Source organism: Phyllobates terribilis, unplaced genomic scaffold, assembly GCF_046119375.1.
Source record: "Phyllobates terribilis strain yellow unplaced genomic scaffold, ASM4611937v1 Scaffold_1__5_contigs__length_1240528914, whole genome shotgun sequence".
Taxonomy (NCBI): Eukaryota; Metazoa; Chordata; class Amphibia; order Anura; family Dendrobatidae; genus Phyllobates; species Phyllobates terribilis.
In genome coordinates, this window is record NW_027362761.1 from 697,151,173 (window position 1) to 697,167,724 (window position 16,552).

The window sequence follows — 16,552 nt, forward strand, 5'->3', positions numbered from 1 at the left end:
GCAGGTGCTTCAACGGATATCAAGTGCTCCTTTAAGTGGGCTCTCCTCCACATCAACTTCAACATCACAAATACTCCAGTCCTCAAAGGTGTCACCCAAATCGCACTTGCTTCCTCACAGGTCCCAAATCTCCAGCTGCCCGTCTGAGTATGAGGTAGAACAGATGGTTGAGTCTGCAGAGCTGTTTACTCATACTATAGCCTGGGAATCAGAGGTCGACTCCAGCGCTTCTGTGAATCCAGACGAGGAAATGATCTGCACTGATGCCCAGAATCTTTATGAGTCGGATCCAGGACCAGACGCAGAAGGTTCTGACCATAATGTAGACCCTCATTCCCAAACTGTAACTCCTGTTGGTGGAGACAATGAGGAAGACGATGATAAGACTCAAATACCTGATTGGAGCGACAACTTTAGTTTTTTGTCAGGGCAGAAACAGGTTGGCTCTGAGGACGACGGGTGTGATAACGCACAGGGTGATGATGATGAGGTCGGAGATCCCACTTACTGTCAACCCACAGTCAGCCAAGAGATGAGGTCAGCAGAGGAGGTGGAGGAAGATGCTAGTGACGACGAGGTCAGGTTGCGCCTTCCTGGACAGAGACGTAGTACTGGAAGCACGTCAACAACTGCATCCTCAAACACAACTCTGCCTCTCACCACAAGTCTTGGTGGCTCTTCAGGTCGCATGGGTGCTAAGCCTTGCATAGCCTGGGCATTTTTTCAGATCGATAAAGATGACCCAACTCGTGTTATCTGTAACATTTGTCAGCAAAAGCTAAGTAGAGGCCAAAAAATACATAGTTTGAGTACTTCATGCATGAACCGGCACATGGACATGAAGCATAAGTTGCAGTGGGAAGCTCAGTGTGCTACAATGCGGCCTAGCCGGCGGGGCCAACCACCGTCTGCCATATCTTGTGCATCCGCGGCCTCTTCATCCTCTGTGACTGGGGGGACAGCAGTCACACCTGTTTTGGGGCGCAGACCTGCCACCTTTTTACCCGCAACAGCCAGCGTGATTGGCAGGTCATCATTTTCTTTGGAGGTGGTAACCCCAGCTGGTGTTGAGCGCTGTCCGACATCGATAGCACCACCTTTGGATCAAGGCAACCTAACATGTCCGCCTGCATCTTCCTCACAGACCGGCAGTTTGCCGGGGACACCCTTATCAACCCCGTCTAAGCACAATAGCCAGCCCTCGGTCCCTCAGATGTGGACAAGTAAAAGACCATTTCCTCCTAGCCATGAGAAAGCTAAGAGGTTGAATTTCACCATCTGCAAGCTCTTGGCTACAGAAATGCTGCCTTTCCGCCTGGTGGACACAGAGGATTTTCGAGACCTTATGTCCGTCGCAGTGCCCCAGTACCAGATGCCCAGTCGGCACTACTTCTCAAAGAAAGGTGTGCCTGCGCTCCACCAGCATGTCGCACATAACATCACTGCTTCTTTGAGAAACTCTGTGTGTGACAGGGTGCATTTCACCACAGACACTTGGACGAGTAGGCATGGACAGGGGCGTTACATGTCGCTGACTGGGCACTGGGTAACTATGGTGACAGCAGGACAAGGGGCTGCTGTCCAAGTCTTGCCATCCCCACGAGTTGTGCGTCAATCCTCTTTATGTCAAAGTTCCTCCACTGCTTCTGCCTCCTCAACCTCCTCTCGGTCTTCCACCTGCACCCAAAGCCTGTCTGGTCATGCCACAAGCTTTCTAACTGCGCAGAAGGGATCCTGCACACCTCCTTACTATGCTGGCAGTAGGGCTCAACGTCATCAGGCGGTTTTTACATTGAAATGTCTGGGAAATGTGAGTCACACAGCTGAGGAGTTGTGGTCAGCTCTGGAGAACCAATTTCATGAATGGTTGTCTTCACTGGACCTGAAACCAGGGAAGGCCGTGTGCGACAATGCTGCAAACCTGGGTGCGGCCCTTCGCCGGGGCAATGTCACACACGTGCCTTGTATGGCTCACGTGTTGAACCTGGTTGTCCAGCAATTTTTAGCCCACTATCCCAGACTAGATGGCCTTCTGCAGAGGGCACGGTCGCTGTGTGCTCACTTCCGCCGTTCGCATCCCGCAGCTCAGCGACTTACATCTCTACAGAAGTCGTTGGGCCTGCCACTTCACCGGCTAAAATGCGATGTGCCTACCCGGTGGAATTCAACTCTGCACATGTTGCAGCGACTGTGGCAGCACCGACAAGCCCTGGTGCAATACGTTCTGACGTATAGCCTGGGCCAACGAGATTCAGAGGTGGGGCAAATCACGCTGGAGGAGTGGTCTCAGATCAGGGACCTATGCACTCTTCTGCACAGTTTTGAAATGGCGACGAAGATGTTTAGTGCTGACGATGCCATTATCAGCATGACTATTCCGGTGATTTACATGCTGGAGCAGCCAGCGTTCTGTCTGAACGTGTGTTCAGCGCTGCTGGTGGTGTGCTGACAGATAAGCGCACGCGGCTCTCCACTGATAATGTAGACAGACTCACGTTCATAAAGATGAACAAATCATGGATCCGAAACGACTTTTCTACCCCTGTGTCATCCTGGGGAGAGTAAAAGCTTGATGATTGGTTAAAATCACCCTACCAACCGTTTTAAGCTTTCAAATTACTAATCATGTTTATCTGTATCTTGACTGGAAAATAATTTGGGCTTTGTAGCAGTGTGCAGCACTGATCCTATTAGGCCATCTATACTAAAGCTTCACCAGATTTAAAATAAAAAATAATTTTTAGCTGCATCTAGCCCGGAAAATAATTTTGGGGCTCCGAGATGCGCAAGGCACATAAGTGCCTTCTTGCTGCACTACCTGCAGCATGACCCTCATATTGTCAGAATTCGAAGTAATCATGACTACTGGGTTGCCACACTCTTAGATCCCCCAAACTTTTCGATCAACCTTTTCATTTTAATAAAGACCAAAAAAATTGTCATTTTTGAAATTATAAGCATTAGCAGGTTGTTAGAAACTGAAATCAAACAGTTTTCAACTCAAAACTTTATTCTAGGTGATGTTACATTTTCACATAGGACCCCTTGTTCGAAAGGAGCTTCTGAACTCTCTCGTCCATTGAATTTGTCAGGTTTTGGATGGTTTCTGCTTCAATTGTTTTGCATGAGGACAGAATACCCTCCCAGAGCTGTTGCTTAGATGTGAACTGCCTCCCGCCATCATAGACACTCCTTTTAATGATGCTCCAAAGGTTCTGAATGGGGTAGAGGTCAGGGGAGCATGGGGGTCACACCATAAGTTTGTCCCCTTTTATGCCCATATCAGCCAGAGATGCAGATGTTTTATGTGCAGCATGAGATGGTGCATTATCATGCAGAAAAATGATCTTGCTGTGAAATACACGGTTCTTCTTCTTGAACCATGGCAGGAAGTGCTGTTTGAGAAAATCCACATACATTATGGAGTTCATCTTTAGCGCCTTCAGGGATCCTAAAGGGGCCGACAATCTCTCTCCCCATGATTCCAGCCCAAAACATTACTCCACCTCCTCCTTGTTGGCGCTGTAGCCGTGTTTGCATGGGGTGTCCATCAACCAGCCATCCTCCACTCCATTCATCTGGACCATCGAGCGCTGCACGGCACTCATCCGTGAACAAAACAGTTTTGAAATCAGTCTTCATGTAATGTTTGGCCCACTGGAGCCGTTTCTGCTTGTGTGAAGTGGATAGAGGAGGTCGACAGGATGGCGTATGCACAGCTGCAAACCTCTGAAGGACCCTGCATCTTGTTGTTCGGGGGACGTTGGAGGCACAAGCAGCTTCAAAAACTTGTCTGCTGCTATGACAAGGCTTTTTTGCCGCTGCTCTTTCAACCTGACGTAATTGCCTGTAGGAAAGAGTCCTCAATTTGCCCTTATCAGCACGCACATGTGTGTACTGTGAATCAGCTACATACTTCTTGATTGCCAAGACACTTCATCCTGATCATCGCACAATGTTGATTGTAGTCATGCCTTGACCTAAACACTCCACAATTTTTTGCTTCTCAGCAGCCGACACATCCTTTTTCTTTCCCATTTTGGCAGAAAATGTAGGCTGCTTAATAATGTGAGAGAGCCTTCTTAAGTAGTCTTGCCTTTCATTGGACACACCTGCCAAACTAATTAGCACAGGTGTCTGCAATTGCTTACAGTGATATAAAGAGCCCTGACACACATCACCATCAATGAGTTTAACTGACAAACAAACAAATTCTTCCCTTATCACTCCTAAACACTTTTTGCATAATAATTTGGAACGCGGTGTACATGTGCTTTTCCACAAAACACCAGTGGTTCACGTAGTGAATCTTACAGTTCTAACTTGCCAACCGTGGTCTGTATGGAATTGTTCAATAAAGGGCCCAAAATTAAGATAACATAGATGGGAGAGGTCTCTATGAATAGGAATTCCTAAGTATTTGATACCCTGTGAGGGCCAGGCAAAGGGAAAGTTGGACTGGATGGAATCCTATATGGATTTAGGGAGGGAGACATCGAGGGCCTCAGACTTCGCTGCATTGATTTTAAAATTTTACCATGTAACAAAGTGATCTATTTCAGCCATAACAGCAGGGATGGATATATGTGATTGAGTGATATATACTAGGACATCATCAGCAAATAGAGAGCACTTGTACTCGGTGCCTCCCACCTCAATCCACCTAATATTGGGGTTATGGCGAATTTATGAGAGCAGGTGCTCCGTCACTAGGATGTATAAGAGAGGGGACAGAGGACAACCCTGCCTTGTCCCATTGGTGATTGTGAAAGGTGATGAAAATGTTCTGACGCACCCCCTGGGCCTTGGGACACCCGGAGCCAGACCCTTTTTGGTGGATGCTGGTGGTTGTAGTCTTCGTGGCGGCGATCCGGTTCCGTGGCTCAGGGCGGTCAAACCAGTGGCGGAACTATTTATGTGGTTTTGATGTTTAAATGTCCGACTACGCCACCCGTGGATTGCGGTCAGAGTGAACCGCCGCTACAGGGCAGACCGCTAAGGCTGGTGTTGTGGGTGCAGCAGAGCGTAGCATAACTCCCCACGGGAGGAGTATAGCCTCAGGGCAGTGTATGCGGAGGATGGGGGTGATGGTGCAGGGCAGCAACAGTAACGACACGGAGTCAGTGATGCAGTTCAGGGCCTTTACTCACAGTTCTTATTATCCAGACCACGTCTGCAGGTAACGGCTGCCCACGTCGTACTGTGCTCACCAGGTGAGGGGCTCAGAAAACTCCCAGATAACTTTGGAGCGCTTCACAGGACCCCCTTTGTGTGTCCTTTGTCTGGCCTTTCTTACCAACACTTCTGTCCGGCTGCCTCGGGCCTCCTCTTGGTAAACTTGGCGCCAGTTTCCCTGACCCTATGTGGTGCCTTCCTAGCGGGTGGAGCAAGGGGCTGCGCCACATAAAATGTCAGAGCCTCCGGTTTCTAGCTGAGGGTCGTTTCCTGCCTCCACTAGTTCGGGGACCGGTCTCCCCCTTTGGCCTGACCCCTCCACGCAGGTGGATTCGGGCGTGCGGTGGCGACTCGCCCGTCCGCACCCCTGGGATCCCTTCATTCCTCGTTCCTGGAGCCTTCTCCGCTCCTCTTCCTTCCTTCTCCCTCTTGCAGGCCTGGGCCTCTGTTACTAGGCCCGCCTCCGGAGCAGAGCTCATGCAGAGCCCCTGCTCCCTGCCACTTCTGCTCAGACTTCTCTGCACTGAACTAAGATGGTGCCCACCTTTTATACTCCCTTCTCAATGCACCCAGGAACTGCTTCCTCCCTGCTCCTGCACTGCAGGGTTCCCCTTCCTCAGTGTTCCCTCCCCCCACTCCAGCCAGGGACAGGGACTGTCGTGCCCATCTCAGGGGCATATTGGTCGCCCTGCCCCACGGCAATGTGGTGTAATGCATGCAGGTGTCGGGTCCTGATCCACACTCCATCCTTATCTGAGAGTGAGATATCACACCTCTGGGTGAGGTGCAATACGTCTGTAGCAACCGAGCCCTCGGTGCTACAGTTCCATTTATCTTCAGCCTAGGTGACGTATTGTGATACAGGGCTGTGATTTTGGCTATAAAAGGGTCCCCTAGACCCCTACCCCAAGCTTTTTAAGAGAATCATATATGGCGTGCCAGGAGACTCTATGGAATGCTTTCTCAGCATCCAACGAGAGTATCTACTTACAAATTTTTAACTGCATCTAGCCCAGGAAATACTTTGTGCCTAGTAGCAGTGTCTGCTAGTCAGCGGATTATCCCGGCTGTTAAGCAAGCTACACCACCTGTAGTTTGGACACTTAATTTTTTCAAAGGAAATGCTTCGGGACCACGGGATACTCAGTGAAGAGCATCAGGAGGCACCCCAAGGCATAGGGGCTGGGACTGGCACTAGGATGCCTTGCGGTGGACAGCCGAGCTCGATCCTTATAAAAGCTTTTTAACTGCAGCAGCTTTAGTGGACGCTACTGGAGCTGGAATTACGCGGCTGCTGGCATGAGACTTGCCCTCCAATAGATCCTTGTAAATGGATTTAAAGTGTATTCATTCAAATTAGAGGGACAATTTAAATTAAAAAGCTTAGAGCTGCCTCCACAACAGGGGCCTCTCTTGACCCACCAGCGGACAGGCACCAGTATTGGGAGAGGGGGGCTGGCCGTCAGGGTTCACCGCGGCTCTGGCACAAACCCGGCGACACGGAGGTGGCACGGGCAGGTGAGGACTGGCCGTGTCGGCTTCTCACTTTTTGGATTTTAGAAGGGCATGACATGCCTATATCTGTGTCTCCCCCTCCTTTTACTCCTCCACCTCTTTTATTTTCGCATGACTATATGTACTTGTCACTTTTCCATGTGTTAGTTGTGTCTTCTGAGCAGTTTGTCAGCTTTTGGACACCTTTGAAGGTGTTTTCTATGTGTTTCTATGTGTTTTTGTTTGTCTGCCATTGGTTTTAACGGTGTTCGAAGGTGTTCGACGAACAGTTCGACGAACAGTTCGGCGAACACACGGGTGTTCGACGAACCGAACCGAACTCGAACACTACGGGGGTGGCTCAACACTACCCCTAAGTTTAAAAATACTTTGGAACTGTTCCATTGTTCTCGGAAATACGCTGAAGTTTAACATTGCTTTGGAACTCTTCCATTGTTCTCGGAATTCCGCTGATGTTTAACAATGCTTTGGAATCTTCCATTGTTCTCGGAATTCTGCTGAAGTTTAAAAGAGCTTTGGAACTCTTCCATTGTTCACGGAATACCGCTGAAGTTTAAGAATGCTTTGGAACTCTTTCATTGTTCACGAAATTCCGCTGAAGTTTAAAAATGCTTTGGAACTCTTCTATTTTTCTCAGAATACTGCTGAAGTTTAAAAATGCTTTGGAACTCTTCAATTGTTCTGGGAATTCTGGTGAAGTTTTAAAATGCTTTGAAACTATTTCATTGTTCTCGGTATTCCGCTGATGTTTAACAATGCTGTGGAACTCTTCCATTGTTCTCGGAATTCAGCTGTAATTTAAAAATGCTTTGGAACTCTTCCATTGTTCTCGTATTTCCGCTGAAGCTTAAAAATGCTTTGGATCTCTTCCATTGTTCTCAGAATTCTGCTGAAGTTTAAAAATGCTTTGGAACTCTTCCATTGTTCTCGGAATTTTGCTGAAGTTTAAAAATGCTTTGGAACTCTTCCATTGTTCTCGGAATTATGCTGAAGTTTAAAAATGCTTTGGAACTCTTCCATTGTTCTCAGAATTCCTCTCATGTTTAACAATGCTTTGGAACTCTTCCATTGTTCTCAGAATTCTGCTGAAGTTTTAAAGAGCTTTGGAACTCTTCTATTGTTCACGGAATACCGCTGAAGTTCAAAAATGCTTTGGAACTCTTCCATTGTTCACGGAATACCGCTGAAGTTTCATAATGCTTTGGAACTCTTTTATTGTTCTCGGAATTCTGCTGAAGTTTAAAAATGCTTTGGAACTCTTTCATTGTTCTCGGTATTCCGCTGATGTTTAACAATGCTTTGGAACTCTTCCATTGTTCTCGGAATACCGCTGTAATTTAAAAATGCTTTGGGATTCTTCCATTGTTCTCGGCATTCCGTTGATGTTTAACAATGCTTTGGAACTTTTCCAGTGTTCACGGAATTCCGCTGTAGTTTAAAAATGCTTTGGAACTCTTCCATTGTTCTCGGAATTCCACTGATGTTTAACAATGCTTTGGAACTCTTCCATTGTTCTCGGAATTATGCTGAAGTTTAAAAATGCTTTGGAACTCGTCCATTGTTCTCGGAATTCCGCTGATATTTAACAATGCTTTGGTACTCTTCCATTGTTCTCATCATTCGGTTGATGTTTATCAATGCTTTGGAACTTTTCTATTGTTCACGGAATTCCGCTGAAGTTTAAAATGCTTTGGAACTATTGCATTGTTCTCGGAATTCCACTGATGTTTAACAATGCTTTGGAACTCTTCAGCTGTTCTCGGAATTCTGCTGAAGTTTAAAAATGGTTTGGAACTCTTCAATTGTTCTCGGAATTCCGCTGATGTTTAACAATACTTAGGAACTCTTCCATTGTTCTCGGTATTCCCCCTAAGTTTAAAAATACTTTGGAACTGTTCCATTGTTCTCGGAAATACGCTGAAGTTTAACATTGCTTTGGAACTCTTCCATTGTTCTCGGAATTCCGCTGATGTTTAACAATGCTTTGGAAATCTTCCATTGTTCTCGGAATTCTGCTGAAGTTTAAAAGTGCTTTGGAACTCTTCCATTGTTCACAGAATACAGCTGAAGTTTAAGAATGCTTTGTAACTCTTTCATTGTTCACGGAATTCCGCTGAAGTTTAAAAATGCTTTGGAACTCTTCCATTTTTCTCAGAATACTGCTGAAGTTTAAAAATCCTTTTTAAATCTTCAATTGTTCTGGGAATTCTGCTGAAGTTTTAAAATGCTTTGGAACTATTTCATTGTTTTCGGTATTCCGCTGATATTTAACAATGCTGTGGAACTCTTCCATTGTTCTCGGAATTCAGCTGTAATTTAAAAATGCTTTGGAACTCTTCCATTGTTCTCGTATTTCCGCTGAAGCTTAAAAATGCTTTGGATCTCTTCCATTGTTCTCAGAATTCTGCTGAAGTTTAAAAATGCTTTGGAACTCTTCCATTGTTCTCGGAATTTTGCTGAAGTTTAAAAATGCTTTGGAACTCTTCCATTGTTCTCGGAATTATGCTGAAGTTTAAAAATGCTTTGGAACTCTTCCATTGTTCTCAGAATTCCTATCATGTTTAACAATGCTTTGGAACTCTTCCATTGTTCTCGGAATTCTGCTGAAGTTTTAAAGAGCTTTGGAACTCTTTCATTGTTCACGGAATACCGCTGAAGTTCAAAAATGCTTTGGAACTCTTCAATTGTTCTCAGAATTCTGCTGAAGTTTAAAAATGCTTTGGAACTATTGCATTGTTCTCGGAATTCCGCTGATGTTTAACAATGCTTTGGAAATCTTCCATTGTTCTCGGAATTCTGCTGAAGTTTAAAAGAGCTTTGGAACTCTTCCATTGTTCACGGAATACTGCTGAAGTTTAAGAATGCTTTGGAAAACTTTCATTGTTCACGGAATTCCGCTGAAGTTTAAAAATGCTTTGGAACTCTTCCATTTTTCTCAGAATACTGCTGAAGTTTAAAAATGCTTTGGAACTCTTCAATTGTTCTGGGAATTCTGCTAAAGTTTTAAAATGCTTTGGAACTATTTCATTGTTCTCAGTATTCCGCTTATGTTTAACAATGCTGTGGAACTCTTCCATTGTTCTCGGAATTCAGCTGTAATTTAAAAATGCTTTGGAACTCTTCCATTGTTCTCGTATTTCCGCTGAAGCTTAAAAATGCTTTGGATCTCTTCCATTGTTCTCAGAATTCTGCTGAAGTTTAAAAATGCTTTGGAAGTCTTCCATTGTTCTCGGAATTTTGCTGAAGTTTTAAAATGCTTTGGAACTCTTCCATTGTTCTCGGAATTATGCTGAAGTTTAAAAATGCTTTGGTACTCTTCCATTGTTCTCAGAATTCCTCTCATGTTTAACAATGCTTTGGAACTCTTCCATTGTTCACGGAATTCCGCTGAAGTTTAAAAATGCTTTGGTACTCTTCCATTGTTCTCGGAAATCCCCCTAAGTTTAAAAATGCTATGGAACTCTTCCATTGTTCACGGAATACCGCTGAAGTTAAATAATGCTTTGGAGCTCTTCCATTGTTCTCGGAATTCTGCAGAAGTTCAAAAATGCTTTGGAATTCTTTAGTTTTTCTCGGAATTCTGCTGAAGTTTAAGAATGATTTGGAACTCTTCCATTGTTCTTGGAATTCTGCTGATGTTTATCAATGCTTTGGAACTCTTCCATTGTTCACGGAATACTTCTGAAGTCTAATAATGCTTTGGTACTCTTCCATTGTTCTCGGTATTCTGCTGAAGTTTAAAAATGCTTTGGAACTCTTCAGTTGTTCTCGGAATTCTGCTGAAGTTTAAAAATGCTTTGGAACTCTTCAATTGTTCTTGGAATTCCCCTGATGTTTAACAATACTTTGGAACACTTCCATTGTTCTCAGAATTCCCCCTAAGTTTAAAAATGCTTTGGAACTCTTCCATTGTTCTCGGAAATACTCTGAAGTCTAACAATGCTTTGGAACTCTTTCATTGTTCTCGGAATTCTGCTGAAGTTTAAAAATGCTTTGGAACTTTTCCATTGTTCTCGGAATTCTGCTGATGTTTAACAATGCTTTGGAACTCTTCCATTGTTCTCGGAATTCTGCTGAAGCTTAAAAGAGCTTTGGAATTTTTCCATTGTTCACGGAATACCGCTGAGATTCAAAAATGCTTTGGAACCCTTTTATTGTTCACGGAATACCGCTGAAGTTTTAAAATGCTTTGGAACTCTTCCATTTTTCTCAGAATTCTGCTGAAGTTTAAAAATGCTTTGGAACTCTTCAATTGTTCTCGGAATTCTGCTGAAGTTTAAAAATGCTTTGGAACTATTTGTTTGTTCTCGGTATTCCGCTGATGTTTAACAATGCTGTGGAACTCTTCCATTGTTCTCAGAATTCCGCTGTAATTTAAAAATGCTTTGGAACTCTTCCATTGTTCTTGTATTTCCGCTGAAGTTTAAAAATGCTTTGCAACTCTTCCATTGTTCTCAGAATTCTGCTGAAGTTTAAAAATGCTTTGGAACTCTTCCATTGTTCACGGAATTTCGCTGAAGTTTAAAAATGCTTTGGAACTCTTCCATTGTTCTCAGAATTATGCTAAAGTTTAAATATGCTTTGGAACTCTTACATTGTTCTCAGAATTCCTCTCATGTTTAACAATGCTTTGGAACTCTTCCATTGTTCACGGAATTCCGCTGAATTTTAAAAATACTTTGGAACTCTTCTATTGTTCTCGGAATTCCGCTGACGTTTAACAATACTTTGGTACCCTTCCATTGTTCTCGGAAATCCCCCTAAGTTTAAAAATGCTTTGGAACTCTTCCATTGTTCTCAGAAATACGCTGAAGTTTAACATTGCTTTGGAACTCTTCCATTGTTCTCGGAATTCTGCTGAAGTTTAAAAATGCTTTGGAACTCTTCCATTGTTCTCGGAATTCCGGTGAAGTTTAACAATGCTTTGGAACACTTCCACTGTTCTCGGAATTCGGTTGAAGTTTTAAAGAGCTTTGGAACTCTTCCATTGTTCACGGAATACCGCTGAAGTTCAAAAATGCTTTGGAACTCTTCAATTGTTCACGTAATACCGCTGAAGTTTAATAATGCTTTGGAACTCTTTTATTGTTCTCGGAATTCTGCAGAAGTTTAAAAATGCTTTGGAACTCTTTCATTGTTCTCGGAATACCACTGTAATTTAAAAATTCTTGGGGACTCTTCCATTGTTCTCGGCATTAAGTTGATGTTTAACAATCCTTTGGAACTTTTCCATTGTTCACGGAATTCCGCTGAAGTTTAAAAATGATTTGGAACTCTTCCATTGTTCTCACAATTCCACTGATGTTTAACAATGCTTTGGAACTCTTCCATTGTTCTCGGAATTCTGCTGAAGTTTTAAAGAGCTTTGGAACTCTTCCATTGTTCACGGAATACCGCTGAAGTTCAAAAATGCTTGGGAACTCTTTTATTGTTCTCGGAATACTGCTGAAGTTTAAAAATACTTTGGAAATCTTTCATTGTTCTCGGTATTCCGCTGACGTTTAACAATGCTTTGTAACTTTTCCATTGTTCACGGAATTCCGCTGAAGTTTTTAAAAATGCTTTGGAACTCTTCCATTGATCTCGGAATTCCGCTGATGTTTAACAATGCTTTGGAACTCTTCCATTGTTCTCGGCATTCCGTTGATGTTTAACAATGCCTTGGAACTTTTCCATTGTTCATGGAATTCCGCTGAAGTTTAAAAATGTTTTGGAACTCCTCAGTTGTTCTCGGAATTCTGCTGAAGTTTAAAAATGCTTTGGAACTCTTCCATTGTTCTCGGAATTCCGCTGATGTTTAACAATACTTTGGAACTCTTCCATTGTTCTCGGAATTCCTCCTAAGTTTAAAAATGCTTTTGAACTCTTCCATTGTTCTAGGAAATACGCTGAAGTTTAACATTGCTTTGGAACTCTTCTATTGTTCTCGGAATTCTGCTGAAGTTTAAAAATGCTTTGGAACTCTTCCATTGCTCTCGGAATTCCGTTGATGTTTAACAATGCTTTGGAACTCTTCCATTGTTCTCGGAATTCTGCTGAAGTTTTAAAGAGCTTTGGAACTCTTCCATTGTTCACGGAATACCACTGAAGATCAAAACTGCTTTGGAACTCTTCCATTGTTCACGGAATACCGCTGAAGTTTAATAATGCTTTGGAACTCTTTTATTGTTCTCGGAATTCTGCTGAAGTTTAAAAATGCTTTGGAACTCTTTCATTGTTCTCGGTATTCGGCTTTTGTTTAACAATGCTTTGGAACTCTTCCATTGTTCTCGGAATACCGCTGTAATTTAAAAATGCTTTGGGATTCTTCCATTGTTCTCGGCATTCCGTTGATGTTTAACAGTGCTTTGGAACTTTTCCAGTGTTCACGGAATTCCGCTGAAGTTTAAAAATGCTTTGGAACTCTTCCATTGTTCTCAGAATTCCACTGATGTTTTACAATGCTTTGGAACTCTTACATTGTACTCGGAATTATGCTGAAGTTTAAAAATGCTTTGGAACTCTTCCATTGTTCTCGGAATTCCGCTGATGTTTAACAATGCTTTTGTACTCTTCCATTGTTCTCGTCATTCAGGTTGATGTTTATCAATGCTTTGGAACTTTTCTATTGTTCACGGAATTCCACTGAAGTTTAAAATGCTTTGGAACTATTGCATTGTTCTCGGAATTCCGCTGATGTTTAACAATACTTAGGAACTCTTCCATTGTTCTCGGTATTCCCCCTAAGTTTAAAAATACTCTGGAACTCTTCCATTGTTCTCGGAAATACGCTGATGTTTAACAATGCTGTGGAACTCTTCCATTGTTCTCAGAATTCCGCTGTAATTTAAAAATGCTTTGGAACTCTTCCATTGTTCTTGTATTTCCGCTGAAGTTTAAAAATGCTTTGGAACTCTTCCATTGTTCTCAGAATTCTGCTGAAGTTTAAAAATGCTTTGGAACTCTTCCATTGTTCACGGAATTTCGCTGAAGTTTAAAAATGCTTTGGAACTCTTCCATTGTTCTCAGAATTATCCTAAAATTTAAATATGGTTTGGAACTCTTCCATTGTTCTCAGAATTCCTCTCATGTTTAACAATGCTTTGGAACTCTTCCATTGTTCACGGAATTCCGCTGAATTTTAAAAATACTTTGGAACTCTTCTATTGTTCTCGGAATTCCGCTGATGTTTAACAATACTTTGGTACCCTTCCATTGTTCTCGGAAATCCCCCTAAGTTTAAAAATGCTTTGGAACTCTTCCATTGTTCTCAGAAATACGCTGAAGTTTAACATTGCTTTGGAACCCTTCCATTGTTCTCGGAATTCTGCTGAAGTTTAAAAATGCTTTGGAACTCTTCCATTGTTCTCGGAATTCCGGTGATGTTTAACAATACTTTGGAACACTTCCACTGTTCTCGGAATTCTGTTGAAGTTTTAAAGAGCTTTGGAACTCTTCCATTGTTCACGGAATACCGCTGAAGTTCAAAAATGCTTTGGAACTCTTCAATTGTTCACGTAATACCACTGAAGTTTAATAATGCTTTGGAACTCTTTTATTGTTCTCGGAATTCTGCTGAAGTTTAAAAATGCTTTGGAACTCTTTCATTGTTCTCGGAATACTACTGTAATTTAAAAATTCTTGGGGACTCTTCCATTGTTCTCGGCATTAAGTTGATGTTTAACAATTCTTTGGAACTTTTCCATTGTTCACGGAATTCCGCTGAAGTTTAAAAATGCTTTGGAACTCTTCCATTGTTCTCAGAATTCCACTGATGTTTAACAATGCTTTGGAACTCTTTCATTGTTCTCGGAATTCTGCTGAAGTTTTAAAGAGCTTTGGAACTCTTCCATTGTTCTCAGAATACCGCTGAAGTTCAAAAATGCTTTGGAACTCTTTTATTGTTCTCGGAATTCTGCTGAAGTTTAAAAATACTTTGGAAATCTTTCATTGTTCTCGGTATTCCGCTGATGTTTAACAATGCTTTGGAACTCTTCCATTGTTCTCGGAATACCGCTATAATTTAAAAATGCTTTGGGACTCTTCCATTGTTCTCGGCATTCCGTTGATATTTAACAATGCTTTGTAACTTTTCCATTGTTCACGGAATTCCGCTGAAGTTTTTAAAAATGCTTTGGAACTCGTCCATTGATCTCGGAATTCCGCTGATGTTTAACAATGCTTTGGAACTCTTCCATTGTTCTCGGCATTCCGTTGATGTTTAACAATGCATTGGAACTTTTCCATTGTTCATGGAATTCCGCTGAAGTTTAAAAATGTTTTGGAACTCCTCAGTTGTTCTCGGAATTCTGCTGAAGTTTAAAAATGCTTTGGAACTCTTCCATTGTTCTCGGAATTCCGCTGATGTTTAACAATACTTTGGAACTCTTCCATTGTTCTCGGAATTCCTCCTAAGTTTAAAAATGCTTTTGAACTCTTCCATTGTTCTCGGAAATACGCTGAAGTTTAACATTGCTTTGGAACTCTTCTATTGTTCTCGGAATTCTGCTGAAGTTTAAAAATGCTTTGGAACTCTTCCATTGCTCTCGGAATTCCGTTGATGTTTAACAATGCTTTGGAACTCTTCCATTGTTCTCGGAATTCTGCTGAAGTTTTAAAGAGCTTTGGAACACTTCCATTGTTCACGGAATACCGCTGAAGTTCAAAAATGCTTTGGAACTCTTCCATTGTTCACGGAATACCGCTGAAGTTTAATAATGCTTTGGAACTCTTTTATTGTTCTCGGAATTCTGCTGAAGTTTAAAAATGCTTTGGAACTCTTTCACTGTTCTCGGTATTCGGCTGATGTTTAACAATGCTTTGGAACTCTTCCATTGTTCTCGGAATACCGCTGTAATTTAAAAATGCTTTGGGATTCTTCCATTGTTCTCGGCATTCCGTTGATGTTTAACAATGCTTTGGAACTTTTCCAGTGTTCACGGAATTCCGCTGAAGTTTAAAAATGCTTTGGAACTCTTCCATTGTTCTCGGAATTCCACTGATGTTTAACAATGCTTTGGAACTCTTACATTGTTCTCGGAATTATGCTGAAGTTTAAAAATGCTTTGGAACACTTTCATTGTTCTCGGAATTCCGCTGATGTTTAACAATGCTTTTGTAATCTTCCATTGTTCTCGTCATTCAGGTTGATGTTTATAAATGCTTTGGAACTTTTCTATTGTTCACGGAATTCCGCTGAAGTTTAAAATGCTTTGGAACTTTTGCATTGTTCTCGGAATTCCACTGATGTTAAACAATGCTTTGGAACTCTTCAGTTGTTCTCGGAATTCCGCTGAAGTTTAAAAATGCTTTGGAACTCTTCCATTGTTCTCGGAATTCCGCTGATGTTTAACAATACTTAGGAACTCTTCCATTGTTCTCGGTATTCCCCCTAAGTTTAAAAATACTCTGGAACTCTTCCATTGTTCTCAGAAATACGCTGAAGTTTAACATTGCTTTGGAACTCTTCCATTGTTCTCGGAATTCTGCTGTAGTTTAAAAATGCTTTGGAACTCTTACATTTTTCTCAGAATTCTGCTGAAGTTTAAAAATGCTTTGGAACTCTTCAATTGTTCTCGGAATTCTGCTGAAGTTTAAAAATGCTTTGGAACTATTTCATTGTTCTCGGTATTCTGCTGATGTTTAACAATGCTGTGGAACTCTTCCATTGTTCTCGGAATTCCGCTGTAATTTAAAAATGCTTTGGAACTCTTCCATTGTTCTTGTTTTTCCGCTGAAGTTTAAAAATGCTTTGGAACTCTTCCATTGTTCTCAGAATTCTGCTGAAGTTTAAAAATGCTTTGGAACTCTTCCATTGTTCACGGAATTTCGCTGAAGTTTAAAAATGCTTTGGAACTCTTCCATTGTTCTCAGAATTATGTTA